Below are 11333 nucleotides of genomic sequence, written 5' to 3'. Positions count from 1 at the left end.
AGCACACCAGGCTTCCCTGTCCTTCACTATCTCCAGGAGCTTGCTCAAACTCATGTCCATTGAGTCGGTGATGGCATCCAACCATCTCACCCCCAGTTGCCCCCTTCACCCCCTGCCATTAATCTTTCCCAGCATCAGGGTCTTTTCCAATGAGCAGGCTCTTCAAGTCAGGTGGTCAAAGTATTGGAGCTTTAGTTTCAGCTTCAGCAACAGTCCTTCCAGTGAATATTCAGGGTTGATTTCCTTTAGGATTGATTGGTTTGATCTCTTTGCTGTCAAGTTCAGTTCAGTCACACAGTCGTGTCCAACTCTTTGCAACTCCATGGACTACAGCATGCCAGGCTGACCTGTCCATCACTAACTCCTGGAGTTTACTCAAACTCATGTCCATCAAGTTAGTGATGCCATCCAACCATCTCATCCTCTGTTGTCCCCTTCTCCTCCCACCTTCAATCTTTCCCAGCATCAGGGTCTTTTGAAATGAGCCAGTTCTTCGTATCAGATGGCCAAAGTATTGGAGCTTCAGCTTCAGCATCAATCCTTCCAGTAAATATTTAGGACTGGTTTTCTTTAGGATTGACTGATTGGATATCCTTGCAGTCCAAGGGACTCTCAAGAGTCTTCTCCAACAGCACAGTTTAAAAGCATCAATTCTTCGGCACTCAGCTTTCTTTATAGTCCAACTCTCACATCCATACATGACCACTGGAAAAACCATGGCCTTGACTAGATGGACTTTGTTGACAAAGCAATGTCTCTGCTTTTTAATATGTTGTCTAGGTTGGTCATAACTTTTCTTCCAAGGAGCAAGTGTCTTTTAATTTCATGGCTGCAGTTACCATCTGCAGTGATTTTGGAGCCCCAAAATAAAGTCAGTCATTGTTTCCATCGTCTCCCCATCTATTTGCCATGAAGTGATGAGACCAGACGCCATGGTCTTCGTTTTCTGAATGTTGAGTTTTAAGCCAACTTTTTCACTCCTCTTTCACTTTCATCAAGAGGCTCTTTAGTTCTTCTTCACTTTCTGCCTTAAGGGTGGTGTCATCTGTATATCAAGGCTTCCCTGATAGCTCAGTTGTTGTCCAAGGGACTCTCAATGTCTTCTCCAGCACACAATCCTGAAGTGGGTAGCCATTCCCTTCTCCAGGGAATCTTCCTGACCCAGGGATCAAACCTGAGTCTCTTGCATTGCAGGCAGATTCTTTACCATCTGAGCCATCAGGGAAGCCTCAACTGAATATGGTGAGGGGTACATTATTATTATATATAGGTCTAGGTCCTTAATGATATTCAAAGTTAAGTACTGAGTCAAACAAGGTTAAATGATGTATATGGGTGTAGGAGTCTTCAAAAACATAATATGCTAAAGCAGAGCATCTCAAACTTTCATGTGCTTATGAATTGCTTGCAGATCATGTTAAAATCTGGATTCTGATTGCATAGGTCCAGGGTGGGACCTGGGATTCTGAATTTTCCATGAGATACCAGTGCTGCAGGTCTGTGGACCACACTTGGAGTAAAAAAGTGTTTTAGTGCATTCAAACTTTATGTGAGAAAGCTGAATAGATCTAATGAAACATTTTTTATTTTGCATCTTTTACAGGAAGAAGGAGAAAAGTTCAAAGATTATTTTATTGAACATATGATTTACCTTCACTAAGCAGGATGACCCTTTAAGTCCATTCTCCTGTTTTCTCATCTCACTTCCTCTAAGCACTTGGTAGAAGCCTTTTTCATTAGAGTCAGTCAGTTCAGTTCAGTTCATTCGCTCAGTCATGTCCGACTCTCCGCAACCCCATGAATCACAGCACGCCAGGCCTCCCTGTCCATCACCAACTCCCAGAGTACACTCAAACTCATGTCCACAGAGTCGGTGATGCCATCCAGCCATCTCATTCTCCGTCGTCCCCTTCTCCTCCCGCCCCCAACCTTTCCCAGCATCATTAGAGTATTAGAGCATTATATTACGTGAGAAGTCAAGTATAGAATTCCACAACCCCAGTTCTCTGATGTTGGCATAGGGGTCCTGTAATTGACTGGCTTAAAAACTTTTTGAGTAGTGTATTTTCTTTAGGTAAATTAATTTTAATTCATTAATACTGTTTAATCAGTGACCTTGTTTAAAAATGGTTTCAGAAAATTAGTTGTTTTACTCAAGAGTAAAGCCAGCCACTATGGAGAACAGTATGGAGATTCCTTATATAACTAAAACTAGAGCTATCGTGTGTGTGTGTGTGTGTGAGAGAGAGAGAGAGAGAGAGAGCGAGCTTGTGTGTGTGTGCATGCATGTGGTCAATTGTGTCCAACTCTTTGTGACCCCACTGACTAGAGCCTTTAGAGCTACCATATGATACAGCAATACCATTCTTAGGCATGTATCAGGAGAAAACCATCCTTCAAGAAGATACATACACCCCAATGCTCATTGCAGCATTATTTGCAATAGCCAAGACATGGAAGCAACCTAAATGCCCATCAACAGAGGAATGGGCCAAAGCAGATGTACATATATACAATGGACTATTACTCAGCCATAAAAAATAATGAAAGTGCCATTTTGAGTGGACCTGGCTATTATTATACTAACTGAAGTAATTTATACCAAGAGACATATCATATGATATCACTTAAATGTGAAAACTAAAAAAATAAAATGATACAAATGAAGTTATTTACAAAACAGAAGCTGACACAGACTTAGATAACAATGTACGTTAATGGGGCAGGAGGAAGGTGGAGAGGAGGGATAAAATAGGAGGGTGAAATTGACATGTAAAATAGATAATCAGCAAGGACCTTCTGTACAGAACAGGGAACTGTACTTAATATTCTGTAATAATCTACATGGGAAAAGAAACTGAAAAAGAATACATATGTGTATAACTAAATACCATGACTGAAATACCATGTATACCTGAAACCAACATTACACTGTAAATCAAATATATGTCCATATAAAAAATAAATAAAAAAGAGAAGCCAGCAATTGCTCTTCAGATATGGAGACATAAGATTTTAGGTTGAGCAGGTTATTAGAATGTGTATCATCTAAAAACCCTTGTTTTTCCTGTAAGGAGATAGACTTTATGGTTACCTCCTTTATCTTTAGTCTTTCTTTGAATTTTTAAAGGGAAATGTGATCCTCAGTGCCTCTTGAATTTAAACACAAATGTCATTTATCTTGTTTACTTATGTTTTATTAAAATAGTCATCATATTGATATATTTGTAAGTATATCAGTATAGACACCACTTTACTATTTTTCAGACCCTTAAAATATGTGCTTCAAACTGTGTTATGATGAGTGATTTAACAGTTTAACATCCAATTGCTTAATTTTGGCTGTCCACATTTATGTTCAGTGTCCCTATGAACTTTGGTTCCCAGATAGATTTAACGGAATAGCCATATCGTTCTAGAAAGAAATGTGTTGGGGAGCTGTAATGCAGGTTCAGGATCACAAGCTTACACAGCCTCTGATTATTGTCCACACAGGGCACTGAATGGTCCCAGTAATCTGGTGAAATATGCAGAAGACATGCTCTTCAGCTCCAGTTACTTGCCACTTAGCCCTGGCGAGCTGGCTGGGCTCCAATTCAGGTAATTGCATCCTGTCTACTCAAATTTCCTTTGCAATTTCAATCAGATCTGTCATCCTCCTTAGCATGGCTGCCCAGAATGATAGTTCAGGATTCCCTTACAGCTGCTAAACAGCTGTTGCATTCAACCCAAGAGGTGACTGTGTTTCAGTGCTGGGTAAAATGATTCCTTGTTATTCCTTTCCTGCATCACAGAGGCATTCTGAAGCTTAATTAATTTAGATGTGTACAGCTTCTGAGGGGCAAGTTAGAGCCAAGATGGTAGACATTAATTACTGAGCATTTTTAAAGAGTTCTGCATTTACCTTTGCCTCAAAGTGGAATCTGGGCATGATACGTTCCTTATACTATGATATTATCTGGTGTAAATTTAACAAGAATACTATTGTCAGAAACTGGCATTGGTTGAGTTATACTATATGTTCCCTCTTTTTATCCCTTTAAATGATCTTCAGAATTAACAAAGCAAACTTCTCACTTAAAACTGCATTAATAAACTTTTCACTGATGGTTCAATTACTAATTACATACATGGCAAGGGTATTGATCTATTTGGTCCATCACTTCCTAATTTTGCTATATGAGTTTCTTTGCATGCACCTTGCTTGTGAAAAAAGGCTTCATTTAAAAAAATAAAAAAAACTATCCCCAAATTTAGTGGCTTTAACAACCATCACTTTATCATATCTTATGATTTTTTGACCAGCAATTTGGTAATAGGTCAACTGGGAAATTCTTGTGCTCCACATGATGCAGAATAGGGTCAGCTGGTGCTTGGAAGGCTCTGAAAATCTGAGACAGCCATGTTTTGTTTCGGTTTTTATAAAACATGCTCAGTGCTTAGAGTTATCTGACCCTGACAAGTCTGGGCTCAGCTGAGTCCTACTCCATTCAGTCTCTGGTCTCTCCACTGGTCTCTCCAGCAGGGAGTCCAACTATTACATGAAGACCTCAGACTTGAAAAGCCTGAGACAGAAGTTGGCAGTTCTCTTAAAGGCTGCACCTGGAAAAAGCTCAATATCACTTTAATTTTATTGTAGTTTCTTGGTCAAAGCAAAGCCAGGTCAGATTCAAGGGAAAGAAATCATAGGTCCACCTCTTAATGAGAAGGATGTGAATGAATATGAGCACCTTCAGTCCAATACACTGACCAATTAATAATAGTATTCTTTTCCGTAGTGGTTTCAAAGAGATCTGAGCTTTTCATAAGGGACACCTCTACAATTAAACACACAGACATTCAGATATAAGAATAGACTCAGTATCAACCTCTTAGCTTTAACAATGGCCAAAACACAGCCAATGCCGGTATTTCCTCAGCATTAATGGCAACCCACTCCAGTGTTCTTGCCTGGAGAATCCCAGGGACGGGGGAGCCTGGTGGGCTTCCGTCTATGGGGTCACACAGAGTCGGACACGACTGAAGTGACTTAGCAGCAGCAGCAGCAGCATCTGTAAGAGGTGCTGACCACAGTACTTTGTTTCTGCTCTCTAAATGATACAGTACCACTCCCCTACACTATCACCTCAAATAAGCTTGCAAACAGTTTTAATTATTTCAAATGTATTTACACCTAAAATACTAAAAACAAAAACAAACCACAAAAACAAAAAAACCTGCAGTGAAAATAGGTCAGATATTATCCTTTTATTTTGCTGAGGAACTTAAAATAGAGATGTAGGTAATTTACTAAAAAGTTTCCAGGTAATGCATAATGGGCCACTCAGTCCAGGAGTCCATCTACTTCACTCCACATTCTTTCACCCCATTAAGATTTGACTTGCAACCTAAAAAATCCCATATGACGTTCAAGGTTTCTGACTTCACTGCAATGACAATGCTTTTGTAAGGGAGCAAAGTTATTCTCAAGTTGAGATTCCCATTTTCATTGAGAAATATCTAAATTGGGACCGACCGCTGCTGTTGTAGCTAGTTTGCTTTTTCAAGTGTGGAATATGAGTCTTGTATGGCTAAAGAATGTTGCTTGCTTCATTTAGCCAAATTACAGCCAAAGATTCAAGACTGTTCCAGTCCTCTGTGTTTTCTCTTCATAAGCAAAACACATTGTCTGCAATATTCTTGCCCTTTTGTCTAATGTTTCTTATCCTTCTCAGTCTTGAAGACTCTGTTCTCTCAACTGCTCTAGAAAGACTTCTCCCACTCCTTGAGTCCACATTCTGCTCTTTCCCTTGAATTCAAAAAACTTTACAGTCTGGAGCACATATTATCAGAAATCAATCATATGCTTTCCTTCAGTCATTAAATGTGACGTTACTAGTAAGTGACAGAAACAGGATTTAAACCCAGAACTAACTCCAGAAATAAAGCCTTGACCATTAGGTTATAACATTTTGTATTGTGTTATATGTAGGCACTTACGTGTACAGGTATATGTGCGTATACAGTCACGCAGGAAAATGTACAGTGACATTTTATCTTTCAAATGTCATGTGTAGTGGCAAGGAGCTGTGAGATTTTAGATAGAAGCAAAACAACTTCGCCTGATGTACGATTCATAGCATTTGACACCAGCTTACAGGGGAACAGTGAGTAGTTTGGTTTAACATGAGAGAGGTGTAGGTGAGCCTGAAATATAAGAATGCAGCAGGACAAACAAAATATGCCATGAAATTTAAATGTAGTCATATAAGTCACTGATAAGTTTTTAAAGGCGCTTAGTGTGGGTTGACAAGATCAGATATGAATTTCAGAGGACACATTTGTCAGCCTGAGCAGTAGGATGGATTGGAGTAGGATCTTACTGAAGATACGAGTTAAGCCTTGCCCTTTTAATTCCTTCCAAAGGACATTATGAGTCTATTGAAACAGTCCAAGTAAAGCAAAGTAACACAGACTTCAGTGTAAACCTACTCTTGACTTCTTTGTTGATTGTTTTAAGAAGGCAGTTCTTGAATTTTTACATATTAATAACAATAGTAATATTTTTGTGATATCCTCCTTCTTTCGTCAGATCTTCACATATACTATCCACTGTATTTTATTTTATTTTATTTATTTATTTTTTCATGGTTTAAGTTTTATTGAAACACTAATGAACACCTGAAGGTATGCACATAGAATGAGGAAAGTGAAATAACTCAGTCTGTTTCTTTTCCTTTCTAGTTCCTAGCTGTCGTGGTCTGTTTGAATAAATACAGAAATATATCTTGCTCCAGGAGCTGGAGTGAGCCCTTGTCCAAAGGGGACAGGATGACTCCACATTACTACCAACTCACTCTTGACACAAAGGCTGAGGGTAACTTCCCTGTGTAAAAGAGTATTTATGAACCATCAAATAAAAATCTGCTCATTTGAAACTTACATGACTAAAACCCAATCATAACCACAGCAACAATCTACACTGCAAAAGACTTGTTTTCAGGAGGTCTATTTTATCACTGACATTGCTTGGAACTGTTAGCACATGGTGATAATAGACACTGTATTTTAAATGGACCACTGAACACACAAAGCTGAGGATCACAGACTAGCAATGTACTGAGGATATAGTCGCCATTCAAAATGTTTGGCTAACTTATTAACTAATATATAAGCAGTCACTGTCCCTCTGTTCTCAGAGCCATTCTCCATGGTGTCTCTATTCACAGTAATCAAAACATAACTAATAATCAAAAAGTAATGAAAATAACTTCAAATAAATAAGTTATTACTATTCAACATCTTGGATATTTATTATATTTACTTGTTAATATTTATTAATATTCAGTATTCTTTTATAAAGAAACTGAGGCATAGAAGGATAAATAAATACCCAAGCTTATGTACCCATTAGGGATAGAGCTGAGATTCAAAGGTATGCATGATGACTATAGAGTCTCCCAAATCTAGACTGTCTAGTCTTGGTTCCCAAGTTTCTATGCAATAAGAGATCTTCCACTAAGGGCTGAAGGAAGAAAAGCTATATTTTTGTAAAAAAAATATTTTTTGGACACTCTAATCTAAATAGAGATATTTGGTGATGCATAATTATGTTTAGGATAAGGACCGTCTACCCTGCAGATCATGAGTTTAAACTTCTTTGTGTTCTACTGAGCGTAACATGTCTAATGGCAAAAAGGGACCTTGAAAACCAGTAGATGGAAAGAATCCAAATTCCCTTATCTAAAATAAGACACAATTTCTAAATCCCCCAAAGGTTTTCTCCCTCCTAGTAGTTGGCTGCCAGGATCAGAGCGAGTTCACCACAGCCCTGCACAAGATTTAATGGGGTAATTAAGAAGTGTGCTGAGAATTTGGCCTGGGACTTGGTTCTGTTTTTGCTCTGCAGATTTTTGTTGGTGGAAGCAGTTCAGGCAATCCATCATTTGCACTTGGCAATGCCGGTGACACAAGTCAGTTCTTGGAAGGCAGTAAGGGACAACGGTACCGAATGGGTAGCCAAGGATTGGCAGCAACCTATAGAGCTTTGAGGGGTACTTTGGCTATGGTTACTGCTCCTCTCAGATAACTCTTAGCAGCACATGGCAAGGGAAAAATGGAACTTTCATTCCCCCAGTCTGTCTAGACTTTGCTACTTTTTTTTTTTTTTTTGGCTTATTGTTTCTACATCTATATGCAGACTTTTCTTTCTATAAGAAAGCTTCACATGATATTACTAATCTTATATAAGTGAGAAATAGTATCTTTAGAGTATAAATATTTGGGTGAGATAGGTCACCTTTCAAATGCTGGAGAATCATTTGCATTTCTTTTTCTATGAGTATGTTTGTTCCATTAAGCAAAGATCCACAAACTTCTGCAGGGAACTATGAAGTGGGTGCCCACTTATGACGATTGTGGAATTACAAATGCATATAGTGATTTGTCAATATCTAGTAAAAATTAAGTATTCTTCACAAATCCATTCTTATGTATTTATCTTACAGACAAGCTTACATATGTACAACATAAGAACTTCATTGAAACATAGGTAAAATTAAGGTAGGAAACTATATATATATACACATATATAGCACCTGGTTAAAGATGGACAGGGAGGCCTGGCGTGGTTAAAGATGGACAGGGAGGCCTGGCGTGCTGTGATTCATGGGGTCACAAAGAGTCGGACACGACTGAGCGACTGAACTGAAACGGACTATGGGAGGAACATCTACCTCCAGCCATAATGGAGTGACTGGTATGAACTAACTCTCTAAACATAAACACTAAAAGGATATACAAAATGCATGAGGCAATATTTTTGAACACTAGGCAATGAACTGTGTAAGTCTGGGATTCCTGAGCCAAGCGAAACTAAAAAGGTGAGGGGCAAATTGTCCAACTGTGTACCTGGGGAGTTTCCTGACAAAGTACAGAGGGTTGGAGTCAAAGCAGGCTATCACAGTCCTTTTGAATTGCAAAGGCAGAGATCAGAATTTGGGGGAAATGAGAAGGCTGAAATATACAGTGTGAGCTATCAGAAAGGAAGAGGGAGCTATGCTCAGATAGCTACAAAGAATCTACACAAAAGCTACATATACATTTATACTGGCAAACATCAGGGAACTGTAGTTAAAAAGAGTAATATTTACAAAAGCATAAAAAGTAGAAGACATGAGATGCCAGTTTGATCCCTGGGTCAGGAAGATCTGGAGGAGGGGACCAACTCCAGTATTCTTGCTTGGAGAATCCCATGGACAGAGGAGCCTGCCAGGCTACAATTCATAGAGTCTCAAAGAGTCAGACATGACTGAAGTGACTCACACACACACTTAGGTGTTAATATGCCAAATACATACAATGTTTTTACTCTAAAAACTATAAAACATTATTAAGACAAATTAAAGAATACTTAAACAGTGATACATGCCATAATAATGGATTGGAATGTTAATTTTGTTAAGATGTCAATTTTTCCATAATTGATAAATAGATTTAAAGCAATTGCAATCACCTAGAAGTGAATGTGCTAAAATCTATATGGGATAGCAAAGGAACTAAAATAGGCCAAACAATTTCCATAAAGAAGGACAAAGTTGCAAGTTTCACACTATCCAGTTTCAAGATTATTACAAAGCTACAGTAATCAAGACATAGATTAAATGAACACTCAAGAGTCCAGAAATACACCCATACATGTATGCTCAATTGATTTTTGACAAAGGAGTTAAGAAAATTCAACTTAGAAATTATGTTGGAACAACTTGAAATCCATATAAAATAAATAAACTGAGTCCACAGCTCACACACACAATTTAACTCAAAGTGAATTATAGTCTTAAATATAAAAAATTTTTCATAATATAGAGGACAATGTTTGTTACCTTGTATTAGATCAAGATTTCTTAGATAAGACACAAAGAGCATAAATCATAAGAGGGAAAAAACAGATATATTATACATCATAAAATTAAAGTTCTTTGAAAGTTACTATGAAGAAAATTATAAGCTAAGCCACAGACTGGGATAAAAATATTTGAAAAAAACTCATCTATTTCAAGTATATGTAAAGAACTATCGCCACTCAATAGTAAACAATCTAATCCAAGTGGGAAAGGGGAGTATTTTCAACAAATAATGCCAAAACAACCACATATCGATATGGGGGAGGGGAGGAAATTGACTGCCATATTACACCACATGCAAAAATTAACTTGAAGTGAGTCATAGACCTACCTAAGTGCAAAACCTAAATCTGTAAGAAACTTCTATAAGGAAACATAAGGAAAAATCTTTGCAGCCTAGAAGTAGGCAAGGATTTCAAAGCACACAAAAGAACAAACAAAATAATTTTGGTAGATTGAACTTCATCATAATTAATATCCTTTTAGACTGAACTTCATCATAATTAATGCCAGACAGAATTATGCCCCAATCCCCAACAAAAAAAACCCATGTCTAAATCCCCAGAATGATTGTGAATATTTTACCTTATATGACAAAGGGAACTTTGCAGTTTCTAAATTAGGTTAACAATCAACATACCTTAAAATAGGCAGACTATCCTGAATTTCTGCATAGACATAAGTGTAGTCACATGAACCCTTAAAAGCTGAAGAGAAAAGCAGAGGGAAAAATCACAGAAATTTGAAGCACAAGAATGATTTAATGTTGCTGGTCAGAAGATGTGGATAGGACCATGTGTTAAGGAAACAGGGAACTCGGTCCTACAACCACAAGTAACTGAATTTTAATAACCTTAGTGAACTTGGAAACAGATTCTTCCCCAGGGCTTCTGGAAAGCTACACAGCCTTGCCAACACTTTGGTGTTGTAAGACCCTTAGCAGAGAATCCAGCCACACAGTGCCAACCTTATAACCTACAGATCTGAGAGTTAATAAATGGGTGATGTTTAAGGCCACACTGTTTATGGCAATTTGCTACACAGCAATAGAAAACTAACACAGACACCGTTAAGAAAGTTAAAAGACAAGCCACAGAGAAGAAGAAACTATTAGCAAGACATAAATTGAATAAAAGACCTGTATCAAGAATACATGCAGAACTCCTGCAATTACTTAATAAGAAAACAAGCAACACGATTTAAAATTTGAACTGGGCTTCCCTGTTGACTCAGTGGTAAAGAATCTGCCTGTCAATGCAGGAGACATGGGTTTGATACCTGGTCCGGGAAGATCCCACGTCCTGCAGAACAACTAAGCCTGTGTGCCACAATTGCTGAGCCTGTGCTCTAGAGACTGGGAACCACAACTACTGAAACCCGTGTGCCCTGAAACCCATAAACCCACTCTTCAACAAGAGAGGCGACCATAATGAGAGACCTGTGCATGAG

The sequence above is a fragment of the Moschus berezovskii genome, chromosome 12 (assembly GCF_049115385.1).
Source record: "Moschus berezovskii isolate FMDL1 chromosome 12, NW_MosBer_1.0, whole genome shotgun sequence".
Classification (NCBI taxonomy): Eukaryota; Metazoa; Chordata; class Mammalia; order Artiodactyla; family Moschidae; genus Moschus; species Moschus berezovskii.
Note: the sequence above shows the minus strand (reverse complement) of the source record.